This window comes from Mus musculus, chromosome 5 (assembly GCF_000001635.26).
Source record: "Mus musculus strain C57BL/6J chromosome 5, GRCm38.p6 C57BL/6J".
Taxonomy (NCBI): domain Eukaryota; kingdom Metazoa; phylum Chordata; class Mammalia; order Rodentia; family Muridae; genus Mus; species Mus musculus.
In genome coordinates, this window is record NC_000071.6 from 82,809,766 (window position 1) to 82,827,925 (window position 18,160).

An 18,160-nucleotide genomic window follows, 5' to 3' on the forward strand; every position below is an offset into this window, starting at 1 on the left:
AAGCATAGCTGCCAAGATTCAGCTGCATATCTAACTTCTTGCCTACATGATATCAATTCCTACTCTAGGACTGGAAGCTCTAACATTAGTTTCAACATTAATATGTGTTTGAACTGAGAAAATGTTACTGTATTGTTTATAAATGTTAACCATTTCAATTGAGGTCAGACAAAGCCAACCCTAGTGATCTAACAATTTAAGAATTATTTCATCTAGATGAAATCTATGTCATTATGTAGATAAGATTAAAATATATAATATCAGCTTTAAAAATGGAAGTACAGAGAATTTGTTAACTTCTCTACAGTATACAGTATAAGAAAATGTGTAATATCTTTGAAATGGTTCTTATTAGGACTAATATATCTGTAGTAAACATAAACATCGGAATAAAGTGCCTCTAGAATAAGCTTCTGGAGTAGAAAGCACAGAGGAGGAAATACTCAGATGCGGAGCATAAATGAATCTCAATGTACAAACCAAAGTGTTTAAAGAAACGGAAATGGCTTTCTTAAAGAAAAGCAAGATATTTTTGTTCAAGCGCCATGACTTTCTTGGTAGCTTGTTAATCTCAATAAGATAGAATGAATAAGACCCTATCTGTGGGACAGAGAAGTATCATTCCTACACTTAAGGCAGTGAACAATTGAAAAACTACAAAGAGAAGGATCTGTGTCTCTCTTCCTATTGACAGCCCAGATTCAATGTAATTGGTGCCAATATCAAACTGCTACTGACTAAGAAATGAGCAAAACAGTCTAAACTTTGAGCAGTATTATATTTTCAAATCATTTATCATCTGAATCAACTGAAACTCACACCAAATTATGTGTTTTCCTCAGCTCCTCAGAATATGTTGCTACCAACAAACTTCTAACAAAATAATTCACAAATACTGTACAGGAGATTTAAACTCTTAATAAAAAGGAATTTCTCTATCTTATTATAGGTGAATGACACTGCAAATAAATATGCTTATAAAAGAAAGAGTATAACTTAAAATATGTGTAATAGATTTGGAAATAATAAGTGTTATGAAAATAAGATGTACTTTATTAATTCAATCTTAGAAATAACATTTTAGCAATATTCTAAAGATGGATTAGTATTTAATAAGTTTTCCTGTTTTGAATATTTGAAAATATAATGATATCATGATTACTTTCATTATTTTTTACACTTCACATAAATTTTCAACTTTATCATTGGATACTAATGAATCACAAGAGTATAGTTTTATTAAATATAAATATTTTAAAATATGTGCATATTTCCCTTCCTCCCAAAGTTGTTTTTTATAATAGTGCTGCATTAAACAACAGAAAAACCTATATAAGACATAAGCTATATTTCAGTCAATTTTTCCCTAAGGAAAATTTTCATTTTGGGAGGAAATATGCGGCTTCGTTGTTTATTTGTTTACCGTGGCACAGCAGTGAAAGAATATAAAATGAAAGAACTTTGAGTGCTCTTGTTAGGAATAGGTCAATCAACCGATGATCAGATATGACTGGAACCCACAGAGCCTTGAACCTGGGATGGCTGCCAAACTGAAAAGAAAAGGAATAGGAAAGAAATCACTGAGACAGAGGTCTCTGTAGGTGTTATTAAGCTGGCGAAATTGAAAAGAAAAATTAATAGTGACAGAAACTGGTTGAAAACTGTTCCAGTAAATGAGATTTAACATGAAATACATTATCCTGGTCAGATGATAATGTAGCTCAATAAGAAGATAATGTATGCACAAGAAAATTAGAGTGAACATTTCCTAGAATATAAAAATCACAAATTTCTGTTATTGATTTAGGTTTCTATGGCTTCTTCTGCCTTAATAAACAAAGGCAGAAACATCTGAAAAGGATATAATTTGGCATCCAAAATTTTATATTGTGATATATTTCATTTAATAAAATAGTCATAAAACAAAGACAAGGAAAATATGCTTGAAAATCAAGAGGACAAAATTCTTCAATATAGTCATAGGCAAGTGTCAGAAGGCAGGTGTCATGTGACAATGATTAAAGGAATGGCATAGTAAGCCAAAACTAGCATGTTCCCACATGTACAAAAATATGAACTGCATACACAAAGGTGGTTTAATGGTGTTACAATTAACACAGAGAATTTGTTGATGAATAAATAAACATGTGCTATTCATACAGCAGAGTATCATGTAGGTAGAGGAACGAATAAGGTATTGATACTTTCAACAAAATTCTTCTATTCAAGATCAATTATACTGAGAAAAGAAACCAAATTTGTAATGGTTTATTTTTCTGTTCACATTAAGTTTCTGAAAGATTAAACAAATATTTGATTGTAGGAAGCAGTTAAAGGTTAAATGTGGAGAGCAGAAGTGTATCCATAAAAAATTATAAATGCAACAGGAGAAAACTTCTAGGGACCATCGACATGTTCATGGTTTTAATTATATTGATGGATTGATTAAGGATCAAGTAGTGCAGAATAAATAGATATTTTGAAAATTCAATGGACTTCCACTTCACCAAAATTTCTAGAAATCCACTAGGAATATTTCATGTCCATCCTACAGCCAAGACATAAACACAAATCCTAGTAATCTCCTCATTACAGAGGCAATAATACACTTTAACATTTAGTCTCTCTCTCTCTCTCTCTCTCTTTCTCCCTCTCTCTCTCTCTCTCTCTCTCTCTCTCTCTCTCTCTCTCTCTCTCTCTCTCTCTCTCTCTCGTGTGTGTGTCTTTCTCTAGAACTGAACAATATTTAACTATAGTTCAAAAATATGCTTGTTTTGAGTGGATCTCATATAGAATAGAACCAACACAGTGATGTATATGATTTTTTGCCCTTCTATGTTACCCAAAATCGTGTGGTTCTTAGAATGACCATGTTAGAAAGGCATTTCACCCACTTTACCTCTAATTGAGAAACTTAATTCATAGTCAGTCACAGCAGTGGGATTCAGAGTCATACCATCTTTTTACACTGTTCAGAAGCACTTGACTTCATCACAGAGAGGATAGCCTTCTGAAGATTCAGATTGCAGAGACTGTTATAATGCATTTCAGAACTGGGAAAGACTTTTCTAGGAGATTGTGACAGAATTCATGGGCTAAGATTCAAATAGCACAAACATTAATCTAGTGACCTACTGAAAATTTTATTTGATCTAATCCCCTAGTGATATTGGATTTCAGAAATGACAATACTTATCCTTGTTATACTCTATTTTACTGCAGATACTTATGTGGACTCTTATAATGTTGGTCATCTGTCACTATGACAAAATACCAGCATATAATTTTATTATAATCTCAAAAATAAGAGAAATAATGTAAAATATTCTCCCAAATGTATAATATCTCTATGGAAAAATTTTGATATTTAAAGTGAAATCTGTTGCGGTAAATCTCCAACCCAAATAAGCCCGGTCAATGAAAACACAACTTAATTAATATGGATGCATTCTATGCACCTAGATGGGCAGACCTACCACTAAACTATCATCTTCCCCACCTATGAGATCCTTATAACTTGCAGTTTCTCTAGACCAGGTAATTCCTTGATATAACGAGAAAAATATAACCTTTTGATACTTAAAGATGGGAAATTTTGCATGAGGATTGAAAATAGATAGGGAATATTTGTCACCCCCTCCAAGTAGAGAAAGCAGTGATAATTGCCTGCTGTGAACAAGTATTAATTAATAGAAGTCTGTGGCTCCAGGTAGAGAGCACAACAGAAAGATGGTATAACAGGATGGCTGCTCAAGGCAGTGAGCTTAACAATTAAAAACCTAAACCACAGAAAGATCCAACAAAGATAGAGAACTTCAGACCAATTTCCCTTATGAATATAGATGCAAAAATCCTCAATAAATTTCTCGCTAACCAAATCCAAGAACACATTAAAGCAATCATCCATCCTGACCAAGTAGGTTTTATTCCAGGGATGCAGGGATGGTTTAATATATGGAAATCCATCAACGTAATCCATTATATAAACAAACTCAAAGACAAAAACCACATGATCATCTCATTAGATGTGGAAAAAGCATTCAACAAGATCCAACATCCATACATGATAAAAGTCTGGGAAAGATCAAGAATTCAAGGCCCATACCTAACCATGATAAAAGCAATCTACAGCAAACCAGTAGCCAACATCAAAGTAAATGGTGAGAAGCTTGAAGCAATCCCACTAAAATCAGGGACTAGACAAGGCTGTCCACTCTCTCCATACCTATTCAACATTGTTCTTGAAGACCTAGCCAGAGCAATTGGACAACAAAAGGAGATCAAGGGGATACAAATTGGAAAAGAGGAAGTCAAAATATCACTTTTAGCAGATGATATGATAGTATATATCAGTGACCCTAAAAATTCCACCAGGGAACTCCTAAAACTGATAAACAGCTTCTGTGAAGTAGCAGGATATAAAATTAACTCAAACAAGTAAATGGCCTTTCTCTACACAAAGAATAAATAGGCTGAGAAAGAAATTAGGGAAACAACACTCTTCTCAATAGTCACAAATAATATAAAATATCTTGGCGTGACTCTAACTAAGGAAGTGAAAGATCTGTATGATAAAAACTTCAAGTCTCTGAAGAAAGAAATTAAAGAAGATCTCAGAAGATGGAAAGATCTCCCATGCTCATGGATTGGCAGGATCAACATTGTAAATATGGCTATCTTGCCAAAAGCAATCTACAGATTCAATGCAATCCCCATCAAAATTCCAACTCAATTCTTCAACGAACTAGAAAGAGCAATCTGCAAATTCATCTGGAATAACAAAAAACCTAAGATAGCAAAAACTCTTCTAAAGGATAAAAGAACCTCTGGTGGAATCAACATCCCTGACCTAAAGCTTTACTACAGAGCAATTGTGATAAAAACTGCATGGTACTGGTATAGTGGCAGACAAGTAGACCAATGGAATAGAATTGAAGACCCAGAAATGAACCCACACATCTATGGCCACTTGATCTTCGACAAGGCAGCTAAAACCATCCAGTGGAAGAAAGACAGCATTTTCAACAAATGGTGCTGGCACAAATGGTTGTTATCATGTAGAAGAATGAGAATTGATCCATTCCTATCTCCTTGTACTAAGGTCAAATCTAAGTGGATCAAGAAACTTCACATAAAACCAGAGACACTGAAACTTATAGAGGAGAAAGTGGGGAAAAGCCTCAAAGATATGAGCATAGGAGAACTATTCCTGAATAGAACAGCAATGGCTTGTGCTGTAAGATCGAGAATCGACAAATGGGACCTCATGAAACTGCAAAGCTTCTGCAAGGCAAAAGATACTGTCAATAAGATAAAAAGGCCACCAACAGATTGGGAAGGGATCTTTACCTATCCTAAATCAGATAGGGGACTAATATCCAATATATATAAAGAACTGAAGATGGTGGACTCCAGAAAATCAAATAACCCCATTAAAATGGGGCTCAGAATTGAACAAAGAATTCTCACCCGAGGAATACCTAATGGCAGAGAAGCACCTGAAAAAATGTTCAACATCCTTGATCATGAGGGAAATGCAAATCAAAACTACCCTGAGATTCTACCTCACACCAGTCAGAATGGCTAAGATAAAAAACTCAGGTGAAGCAGATGCTGGCGAGGATGTGGAGAAAGATGAAGACTCCTCCACTGTTGGTCTGATTGCAAGCTTGTACACCACTCTGGAAATCAGTCTGGCGGTTCCTTAGAAAATTGGACATAGTACTACTGGAGGATCCAGCAATACCTCTTCTGGGCATATATCCAGAAGATGTCCCAACCGGTATGAAGGACACATGCTCCACTATGTTCATAGTAGCCTTATTTATAATAGCCAGAAGCTGGAAAGAACCCAGATGCCCCTCAACAGAGGAATAGATACAAAAAATGTGGTACATTTACACAATGGAGTACTACTCAGCTATTAAAAAGAATGAATTTATGAAATTCCTAGGCAAATAGATGGACCTGGAGGGCATCATCCTGAGTGAGGTAACCCAATCACAAAGGAACTCACACAATATGTACTCACTGATAAGTGGATCCTAGCCCAAAACTTAGTATACTCAAGATATAAGATACAATTTGCCAAATGCATGAAACTCTAGAAGAATGAAGACCAAAGTGTGGATACTGTGCCCCTTCTTAGAATTGGGAACAAAACACCCATGGAAGGAGTTACAGAGACAAAGTTTGGAGCTTCGACAAAAGGATAGACCATCTAGAGACTGCCTTATCTAGGGATCCACCCCATAATCAGCTTCCAAAAGCTTACACCATTGCATACACTAGCAAGATTTTGCTGAAAGGACCCAGATATAGCTGTCTCTTGTGAGACTAGGCAGGGGCCTAGCAAATACATAAGTGGATGCTCACAGTCAGCTATTGGATGGATCACAAGGCCCCCAATGGAGGAGCTAGAGAAAGTATCCAAGGAGCTAAAGAGATCTACAACCCTGTAGGTACAACATCATTATGAACTAACCAGTACCCCGGAGCTCTTGACTCTAGCTACATATATATCAAAAGATGGCCTAGTCGGCCATCACTGGAAAGACAGGCCCATCGGACACACAAACTTTATATGCCCCAGTACAGGGGAACGCCATGGCCAATAAAATGAGAATGGGTGTGTAGGGAAGTGGGGGGGGGTATGGGGGACTTTTGGGATATCATTGGAAATGTCATTGAGGAAAATACGTAATAAATTAAAAAAAACTATCTTCTTCCTATAGGTAGATATTAGTGGAAGTTGTAATAATTGCTTTAAAGATGGTATAAAGAAATATTGCTCTAATAAGTCTTATAGGATATTCAAATTCTGTCTAATGTGGGCTCCATAGGAATTTTGGGTTTAAATCCTAGTTTGACAATCTGCCTCTTATAAGCAGGTATAGATAGAAGTGTAAATCAATTGTTTTAAAGATGGTGTAATAAAATTTACAGGAGACTCATACTCTCTAATGTGGACTCCATGGAAATTTGGGGTTAATATTCTCAAATTTGGACTCCACGGATATTTTCGGTTAATATCCTGACATGACAAATTAGAAAGGCCTAAATAGGCTAAAGTGTGTGTAATTTTGAGTATTCTGGTTGTTTTTTTTTTTTTTTTTTTTTTTTTCCTCAGGGACAAAGGGCAAGCTACAGGTTTTCCTGATTACCAGTTGAAGGTTATGCTGATTTTGGTAAAAGGTTTTGTCTTTGTGTTTTTGGAAAAGGTGATTAAGGTATTTATACCTATCAGAGTTATATGGATCATATTTGATAGAGGGAGACCACCTGAAGAACTAGATTCCAGAGAATCAATCAAAAAGATTATCTTGATAATACTAAAATTTTGTTTTGAGGTTTATCTATTACAGAATATACAATCTTGGTGAATTTCATCATCAGACATGCTGAACTGACCTGCCTGAACGCCTGATGTCTTGGGTTTTCAGCTGGATCCTATCAGGAAACAGACATCAGAGACTAATGCATTTGTTCGTGTGGCCTTCTTGAGGCCAATCAACTCCCCCATTTTCCCTACCCTTTCCCCTTCCTTCAAAAATACTTCAGTGCCTTTATTCAGCTTGAAGAAGTTATGAAGAGTGGTCATCCCAGTTCCCTACACTTTGGGGATGGGCATGGTTATTATAGGTGGTCTTTCTAGAGAATGTAGAAATGGTCATAATTGGAAAAGGGAGGAATATCTAGAATTGATTGCATAGCCATAATCTCATTTGGTAAAAATCTCTTTAATTATTAATAAGCTGAAGTTATAATTTCTTAAATGGTACATAATTTGATTGAAAATCAAAGGTTTTCTTTGGTATTACATTCTTCTATTGATACTAAAATGTTTGAAGTGGCTTAGTCCCAGTCTTTCTATTGATGTTATTATACACAGATCTGAGGTACTTAAGCCTGTGAATTTGGGGCCAAATAGGAAATTCATGGCTCAGAGTTTATTGTTAGGGTGTTTTCAGTTATTTTAATTACAAAAGCTGAGAGTAGGTAACAGAGAACAGTCCAGATTACTTCACATAGATAGTTGGTTTTCAAAAAATCAAAAGTCCTCAGAATGTGACATTTAATGTTATTTATTCACTTGTTGTTGAGACAAGTCTGCTTCTGACAGCATTCCCTTTCTTGGATTCAAAAAGAAATTGAGCATCACTTGGAGTTGTTCCAGTTGTGGCAAGAGGACCACTAGGCAAGAATTGCCTTATTTCATCTGCAGACAAATATTGTCCAGAAAAAGGACACACTGCAGAATAGTCAACTAATAATCTCTGCCAAGATGGGGTAATCAGTCCTTAAAAAATTAGTATCAATAGAAGAACTTTCTACAAAAGAAAACCTTTGATTTTTGCATCAAATTATGTACCATTTAAGAAATTATGACTTCGGCTTAGTAACAACTAAGGAGATTTCTACCAAATAAGATTATGGCTATTCAATCAATTCTAGAAAATTCATTATTGTTATTAAATGTCAAATCTTAACAATGGCTTGAATTGTTTTATGTGTCTGAGTAAGAGTGTTTCTAGAAGGTATATGACTGGTACCTTTTAATTTCTGTTTGAAGTATTTGAACTTTGTAACTTATAAATAAAATTTGTTAAAACGTTTCTTTTTTAAAAATGAAAGCAAGTATCAATATATCTCAAATAATAAACCCTTTTGGTGGTCTTGTCATTTCATTTTATACTGAAACCCTATTTCCTGCCTTTAAACCTGACCTAGTCCTGAAGTCAATGAACTGTGGCCTTTGGCAAATCAATTAAAATTTTAAGCTTCAATTTACTCCTATATTATAATACTATTTTTTTCTCTACACTGGCATGTGAATTATACTAAAGAAATAAATACCTAGAATCTTTGTTCATGAATGATGAAACAAATTATAATATATTCTTTGTTTCTAAATCCCATATCTCTTACTAATAAGTAGTTCTGTAGAATCATCATATTGCTTCTGCCTTGGACAGCTCTCTACCTGACCCTACCTGCCTTGGCGGTTAGGGGTGAGTTGGTGCAGAATCAATGATAGACTCAGGGAGCAGGTGAAACGCTGCAGCAAGCTCATCTAAGCACTGCTGTAAGGTCCTTTAACACCATCCTCCCACAACCCCATTGGTCCCGAAAAGTATCTCTTCTGAACAGCAGTTTCTGATTAGCTGGCATTGTTTGCACTATCAATCCTCGGTCAGTCATCTTTTAGGTCCTCCAGAAGGAGATGCTTTTGTGGCTGCAGGGCCCCCAGAGTTTACATAGAGGCAGCCATGCCATTTCTGCTACAAACATATCGAATTTCTTCCATAAAATATTACTGGAAATTACAAGTTCTTTCTATTGCCTTCCCTATCTCTTATAGGAATAAAATGGAGGAAGTGCTGAGCATGAACCCCAAAACTGTTGACTATATGGATATAAGGATGCTAATTGCACCTGCTAATAGTGGGAATAAATGATAAAACTTCGCAAATATCTTATGGATAGACTACGAACGTTTTAAATTCCTTATAATTTGATCACTGCTCAAAGCATGCTTTAATGCACAACTGATATCTAATTGTAAGTATATCAGAAAGTATGGAAACAAATATTAGCATATTATCTACAGATTATGTCATGTTCTTTTTATTGAAATATTTGCCACTGCTAATACTGTGGAAATACTAGAAAAAATAATAGTTTAACTTATCTAAGAGCTAAGGTTATATTCATGATTACATGTGATTTTTATGAAGCTCATGTAATGTTACTCTTAAAAGAATGAATGAACTGATATTGAAAGCTACTGTCAGGAGAGAATGAAGTTAATAATCGCTCTAGTATATAACATTGTGACATTTAAAGAGATATAAATAAAACACTTTACCCAAAAGTAAAACTTATGATCCAGGTTTGTTAGTGGATGCCTGGATGGAAAGTGTAGCACTCAATAGGCTCAGAAGGACTCAACAGGCACAGAGAACATGAGTTTCAAGTGTGGAGAGCCGGTACGTGCTGCGAGCAATCGCGTGTGTGCAGCCAGTAATCTCTGAGGAGAGCCGTGTGTGCCGCGAGCAATCGCCATTATAAGATGGCGCGGGCCTCCACTGTGCCTAACTAGTAAACACGCCTTGTACGCAGGTGCGAGAGTGAATTCACTCCTAGTCACTCCCATTCTCGGGGTGTAATAGTGAGGTGATGGGCAAGCAACGAATCAGGAGCTGTCACACCACATCAGGTGCTGAAACGTCACGCTGCAGGTTATAAAAGCAGCGCCATTTTCCCGGTTTGGGATCTTCCTGAGAAGCAAGCAATAAAGCTCTTGCCGCTGAAGATTCTGGTTTTTTGTGTCTTTCTTGCCGGTCGAGCGGGACGCAATATTCAAGGCAAGGCCTTGCTTCCTCAGAAGATCACACCTTAAGTCATTTCTGAAGACATTAGTATGATGTATTTTTTGTGGGCTGAAATTCCTGTTTCTAAAATTATGTAACTTATAAGAATAAGTTTATTTTATATATATATTTATATATATGTGTGTGTGTGTGTGTGTGTGTGTGTGTAATATATATATATTTATACTGTGAAAATTATGTCAATAGTATTTCTGGTTTTTCTTGTCTTAGGCATATGTCTTTACTTTAATTTTGTTTGTTTGTTTTATTGTTGTTGTTGCTGTTTGGTTGGTTAGTTTGTGTGTGTGTGTGTGTGTGTGTGTGTGTGTGTGTGTGTGTGAAAAAGTATAAGCCTCTTTCTTGTGGAATGATTGCATAGAATTTTCTCACTTTTACTTTCAGTGACAAAAAGAGATATCCATTTCTCCAACCCTTTCCTGAATTAGTTTTAAGCCCTATACATTAGATATAAAACAAATATTAACAAATGACAACATATCACTTAGAGAGCCTAAGACCTAAAGTGATGCATTTTAAAAGTTTTTTTCTGCTTCATTTTTCCAACATTGTTTGTGATAATGTTTGTAACTCAGAAAATCCATTGGACATAGGTAATACTACAATCTCTATAAATCTTTTTTATATTATATAGAGGAACAAGAAAAGCTTGAGAATATTTGGAGACTAGTGTTTCTTCCCCAATCTCTCTGTCAAATAAAATGGTGAAGCCCAGCCTCAGCCACAAGGACACTTAATTTAAAATACTATATCTTTATTGTTGTTAAGAGACAATCCAGGTCTACCATGATGTGAAGAGTACTAATGTAGAGCTAGAAGTTCCATCTCTTCTGTCCAGAAATGAATTAATTCATCCGCAATAATCAATGTAAATCCGTTAAGGAGACAGACATCAACTGTTTACTGGCAGTGAGATGAGCTTGTCTTGGCCTTCTCACAAATGAAATAAGTGGAGACATAGTGGAGGTTCAGGATTCTCCAATTACCAGGCAACAGGAAGAACCCTTTTACTGCAATGTTAATAGATATCCTGTGGGGTGTAAAAACTCCTCTTTTCACTCTAGTTTAAAGATGCCCTCCTCTCAGGGTGTGCATTAGTTACTGTTCTGTAGAGGAACAGAAATGATAAATGAATATATAAAGGAAGTTATTGAAGTGGCATATAACCTGAATTCCACAATGGGTATTTCCCAATACAAAGTCCAACAATCCATCACTTGATCATCCACAGGATGGGTTTCTTATCTAGTCTTCAGTAGATGTCAGAACCTCTGAAGAAGTAAACTCTAATATCAGTGAAGCAAGAGTGAGGGCACCTAGGCGAAAAGCACAGTCTTCTTTATTCCTTCTTCTTTATGTACACTGTCACAAGGTATGGCCCAGGTTTAGGGTAGGACCTCTGCTCTCAAAAGATCTGGAGCTTAGGTAAGTCTTTCCATCTCAAGTCATCTGGATTTAAGCATCTACCAGCCTCAAATGATATAAGTTAACAACCAAGAATAGCCATACTAGGGTGGGAATGGGGTTTGTGAAAGTAATATTGAATCCTAACATCTTCTGATAGCGAAAGGCAAGACACCAAATTCCCCTTTCTTTCCCATAGAAAATGTCAAAAGAAAACAAGGTTAAATTATGATTTGTATAGAATCTAAATGTCAAGTATCAACAAAGGATTATTGAAGGTTTTACACTGAATGAAAAAGAAAACCAATGAGGTATTGACAATGATATGAGAGAGATTTGGGGTTTATGCAATCATGTTTTAAAAGGACCAATGAGCAATTTCAGAAAAAAATTTTAGAAAAAGAGAAAAATACAAAGCTATATTAAGTAGAAAGGCAGCCAAGGGTTAGAATTACTACATAAGAACTCAAATAGGAAGTTTTCAACTGAATAGTACAGTGAGGTTAAACAAACTTCATTTGCTGACCTAAGAGGTAGAAGCTGGAGTTAGCGAGCTAGAAAATAGAAAATAGAACAATAAATTTATGTACTTTAACAAAAACATTGAAGCTAGAAATAAGGCAAAATGAGGTTCAAAGATGGATGAGATGATAAAAAAAAACAGTATCCATTTTTGTTTTGTGATAATCGTACAAGGAAGAAAAGACCATTTTCTGCATAGGGGAAGAAGCTGTATTTCACATTATCTTACCCACTGGTATCTACTAAATGCATCGAACTCACAAAGCAAAAGAAAGTTAAGAGCTGAATTAGGGCAATTAAAAAGTGATCAATGGGTAAGAGGACATGTTCGACCACAAATACCATGAGTTTCTGTATATGGCAAATAAGTGCATAGAAGTGGTCATTATCATTAATAATTAAGAAATGTAAAATGTATAGGGGCTAAAAGAATAGTGGCTTATGCTGTGGTAAACATGTCTTTAATCTCAGCACTGGCAAGGCACTAGCTAGTAGATATCTGTGGGTTTGAATCTAGCCTAGGATATATAGATAGAAACTATATCCAAAAGAAAGAAAGAAGGAAGGAAAAAAAGGGACGGAGGGAGGGAGGGAGGAAGGAAGGGAGGGAGGGAGGGAGGGAGGAAGGAAGGGAGGGAGGGAGGGAGGGAGGGAGGGAGGGACAAACGAATGAACAAAAGAAAGAAAGAGAGTAGCATCTCCAGATGCTAATAAAGAAGAGAGAATATTCCATAATTTGTACAGGATCCAAGTGTTATATGGCAAAATTATGCTGGAATGGAGTTTTGCAATGCTTCAAAAACAAATCAACCAACCAACCAACCAAGTACACAAACACTAAAACTTCGACTAGCTAGAGCCAGAAACCAATGCTCCTGGGGTCTTACAGCAAGTACTTATGAAGTCCCAAGCCTATTGTAATTAATGAAGAATTCTGAGTTTCAGACGAGTTCTGATATTTTATATACATTTATCTTAATAGATATCTTTAAATTCACCCAAAAGCTATGAATATCTTTCTAGTTCCAGTCCTTCTTGAAGTAAGTCAGATGAAAGAACCCATTTTTTTCTTTCTTTTTTTAATCAGGTAACTATGTTCAACCTGAATAATAAAATGCAAACCATTGACAGATATACCTTAATAATCCTGATGAAACCCATTTATAACAGTGAAAAAATTGGGAATTATGATGTTTCTAGTCAAGAGGAAGAGTGGGTACTCAGAGAGCAAGATCAGAGATACTTGTGGTGATGGGCAATTCTGGTTTTGAACATAACATAGTCAATTCAAGGTTTTCATACCCTTATAGCTCTATTGGAGTGCTATTGGAGCAACTTTGTAAAATAAAAAGGTATCATAGAACTGTCATGAACCTGTAATAATTTCAACAAAGTATTCATTCCATACACCCAGAAAAAGGAAAAAAAAAAAAAGAAAGAAAGAAAGAAAGGAAAAAAAAAGCCAATGAGTTGGCTTGTTGAGAAAAGGTGCTTGCCATTTAAATCTGCCAACATGCTCTTGATGTAAAGCTGTAAAGAGGGAAAGACATATGACTTTAAAACGCTTTCTTCTGACCTCCATGCACATGCTATGTCAAACATTCACTCACATAAATGTCATGCATGCATACAGTAATAACATGTGAGTTATTAATAAGCTAAAAAGGAATAAAACAAAAACGTACAAAATGTACAAAGTCTACTGTGGAAATTCTTCATAAAATGTTTAATAAGTTTTTTTTGTAGTTCAGAAACAACTGAAATACCTCTTTAAATGTTAGTAATTTGATTAGCAGCTATAAAATATACTGCATTTAACCCATGGCTTCCCATACTCTCTAAAGAGCCGTAGTATTTTTAATATTTGAATTCACATATTCTCAGTCTCATATTACTAACAACAAAAATTATATTTTTCTTACTCAGAGTTCCTTCTTTGACAAACTTCCAAAGTGTAAGTGTTTATTTTTGTAATAACCATCAAATTGCTCTCTGGTAAATTTGAAATATACAAAAAGTATTAGTAACTTAAAATAAACAACACTCTGGGCCTAGAAAATAGATTAATTTTATATCTCTGATATGTTGGTAACTAAAAAAACTTCAAATAATGGTTGTCTTAGATTTCAAATTCTCTTAGATATAGACCATTATTATTTGTGGTAGTTTGAATTAGTTGTTTTTTCCATATGCCTTGCCATTTAATCACTCATTCTTCATTTGCTGGAGCTACTTGTTGATGCTTACAAGGTATGGTCTTGTGGGTTTAAATTACTGGGCAGTGTGGAGACTTGGGGGGCATAAAAAGGTAAACACTAGCCCAGTTAGACATTTCAGTTTCCTGCTTGTGGCTTAAGAAGTAAGCTCTCAGCATCATGCGCCAGATGCTACAGTTCACCCCCTGTTGGTGATGGACTCTGATCCATTTGTAAATCCAAATAAGCCCTCCTTTTTCCACACCATAAAAAAGAGATATATAATAATTCATATAATATAAAGTAGGTGACTATTAGCTTTGATTCTTATTAGAATGGCATTTCAGTCAGCTTAGGTCACCAAATAGACATTCCAAATAAGCAAACAGAATGCTTTATCTGATGAATGAAAAGAATGGGAACCAGTACCATTTAATATTCCTGTGAACTTGACACTGAAGTCAAGCTGTTCTATGATTCATTGCTTAGCTCACTGAATATAGATGTTTGAAAGTATTGTTTATCTCTCCTCTTGAAGTGTAAATCTTAATATATATATATGTATATATATATGTATGTATGTATATATATATATATATATATATATATATATATATATATATATATTCCTTAGAGATTTGTGTTAAAGTCAAGATTGACACTCAAAAGCTTGGGTGTGATGGTGTGTGTTCCTCAAATAAAAATAATGATTCAGTCTCTTAGTTGGTTTAGAAACACACTTTTATTAGTCATCTTGTTATTTTATTATTATAAGAAAATAGGCAAAGAAAATCAACATTGTAGAGAAAAATAATAAAATATTTCTTTCTGGATCATGGATAGAGATGGTCTCATCATGGAGCAGGCTTTAAAATAGTCCAACCTGCATCATATCATGGTAGTGACCTGTGTACCTCTGTGATCTCATTTTTGCTCCTCAAAAGGCCATCAGGAGTTTAATTAAGCCCCACACTCTGATGCTCTGATGTTACATAATCAGTCACAAATAATTGGACTTGCAACCCCCAAGTCATATTAAATTTTAGCACTTTTATACCATGAGTTTAACTCTTTAAGATGTGAACATGTGTGTAGTTTTAATTAGTAAATGGTCTTGAAGGTAGGGTTGGCAATCCATAGTAAACCCACAGCAGGAATCTTACTTTGGTGGGGGCGTGGGTACTTAGCACATGCAGGTGGCATATTCACATAAAATAAATCTGACAAGTGTTTTCCACACTTCCTACTGACTTGTGAAGTGTGTGTTACACATCCCATTAGCACCAAACCTCGTTCCAATATTCTCTAGAACATTCTCATTAGTATACGAAAGACCTCTAAGCCAAGTCATGTTTTCCTGGAGAAGGGACAAGAAGTCTTTCTACGTTTTCTCATTTTCAATAACATTGAAGGAATTCTGACTGTCTTGAAATGTTTTGATCATTTTTTTTTCTGTCACTGTAATCTGGAGGCAGTAAGACTTCATTCTGTATAAATCGATTGCTCATTGAACACACATCATCCCACAGTAGTGTATTCTTGGAATAACAGGGCTATTAATAACCATGGTCTCTATATATTTATTGAATCTCTGTTTTGTTTTCTTTTTTCTAATAACATTAAATAGTTGCATTTTTATCAGGAACATCTCATTAATATAGCAAATTTACACATGTCTTATCAGAATTAAAGTCTCAGTATTAATGTAATTAAGCTAAGGATCATTCTTGTGAGGTAAGACTTAAAGTTCACTAGGATTGCACTACTATAAGTTCTGAGCAAAGTATCATTTAAAGAATTACTCATCATACATAAGATAAAATGATTTTGCTACAACAACCATGTGCTTATTTTCCAAGAAATTCTTTTCATTAAAAGAGCTACAATTTGAAATATTTTTTAAGTGCTTTAAACGTCACTTCAAAGGGATTTCTAGAGGACTTGCTCCAGTTTGCAATCCTATCAACAGGGAAGGACAGATTACTTTTCCAGTCATTTACAACAGAATTGTTTCTCTTGATTTTAGGATTGTGATTAAGGTAAAAGAAAATCTCAAAGTTGTAATTTGTGTTACCATTATTGCTATGGATGTTGAACGATATTTTTTCGAATTTTTTTATTAGATATTTACTTCATTTACATTTCAAATGCTATCCCTAAAGTCCATTATATCCTCAACCAAACCCTGCTCCCCTACCCACCAACTCCCACTTCTTGGCACTGGTGTTTCCCCTATACTGGGACATATAAAGTTTGCAAAACCAAGGGGCCTCTCTTCCCAATGATGGCCAACTAGGCCATCTTCTGCTACATATGCAGCTAGAGATACGAGCCCTGGGGGTACTGGTTAGTTCATATTGTTCCACCTATAGGGTTGCAGATCCCTTCAGCTCCTTGGGTACTTTCTCTAGCTCCTCCATTGGGGGCCCTGTGTTCCATCCAATAGCTGACTGTGAAAATCCACTTCTGTGTTTGCCAAGCACTGGCATAGCCTCACGAGAGACAGCAATATCAGGGTCCTTTCAGGAAAATCTTGCTGGCATATGCAAAAATGTCTAAGTTTGGTGGCTGATTATTGGATGGACCCCAGGGTGGGGCATTCCCTGGATGTTTGATCCTTTTGTCTCAGATCCACACTTTGTCTCTGTAACTCCTTCCATGGGTGTTTTGTTCCCAGTTCTAAGAAGGAGCAAAGTGTCCACACTTTGGTGTTCATTCTTTTTGAGTTTCATGTGTTTTGCAAATTGTATCTTGGGTATTCTAAGTTTCTGGGCTAATATCCACTTATCAGTGAGTACATATCATGTGAGTTCTTCTGTGATTGGGTTACCTCACTCAGGATGATGCCCTCCAGGTCCATCCATTTGCCTAGGAGTTTCATAAATTCATTCTTTGTAATAGTTGAGTAGTACTCCATTGTGTAAATGTACCAGATTTTCTGTATCCATTCCTCTGTTGAGGGACATCTGGGTTCTTTCCAGCTTCTGGCTATTATAAATAAGGCTGCTATGAACATAGTGGAGCATGTGTTCTTATTAACAGTTGGAACATCTTCTGGATATATGCCCAGGAGACGTATGGCTGGATCCACTGGTAGTACTATTTTCAATTCTCTGAGGAACCGCCAGACTGATTTCCGGAGTGGTTGCACAAGCTTGCAATCCCACCAACAATGGAATAGTGTTCCTCTTTCTCCACATCCTTGCCAACATCTGCTGTCACCTGAATTTTTTATCCTAGCCATTCTGACTGGTGTGAGGTGGAATCTCAGGGTTGTTTTGATTTGCATTTCCCTGATGATTAAGGACGTTGAACATTTTTTTCAGGTGCTTCTCAGCCATTCAATATTCCTCTGGTGAGAATTCTTTGTTTAACTCTGTGCCTCATTTTTAATGGAGTTATTTGGTTTTCTGGAGTCCATCTTCTTGAGTTCTATATATATTTGGGTATTAGACCCCTATCTGATTGAGGATTGGTCAATAACCTTTCCCAATCTGTTGGTGGCCTTTTTGTCTTATTGCCAGTGTCTTTGGCCTTGCAATTTCATGAGGTCCCATTTGTCAAATCTAGATCTTACAGCACAAGCCATTGCTTTTCTATTCAGGAATTTCCCCCTGTGCCCATATCTTTGAGGCTTTTACACACTCT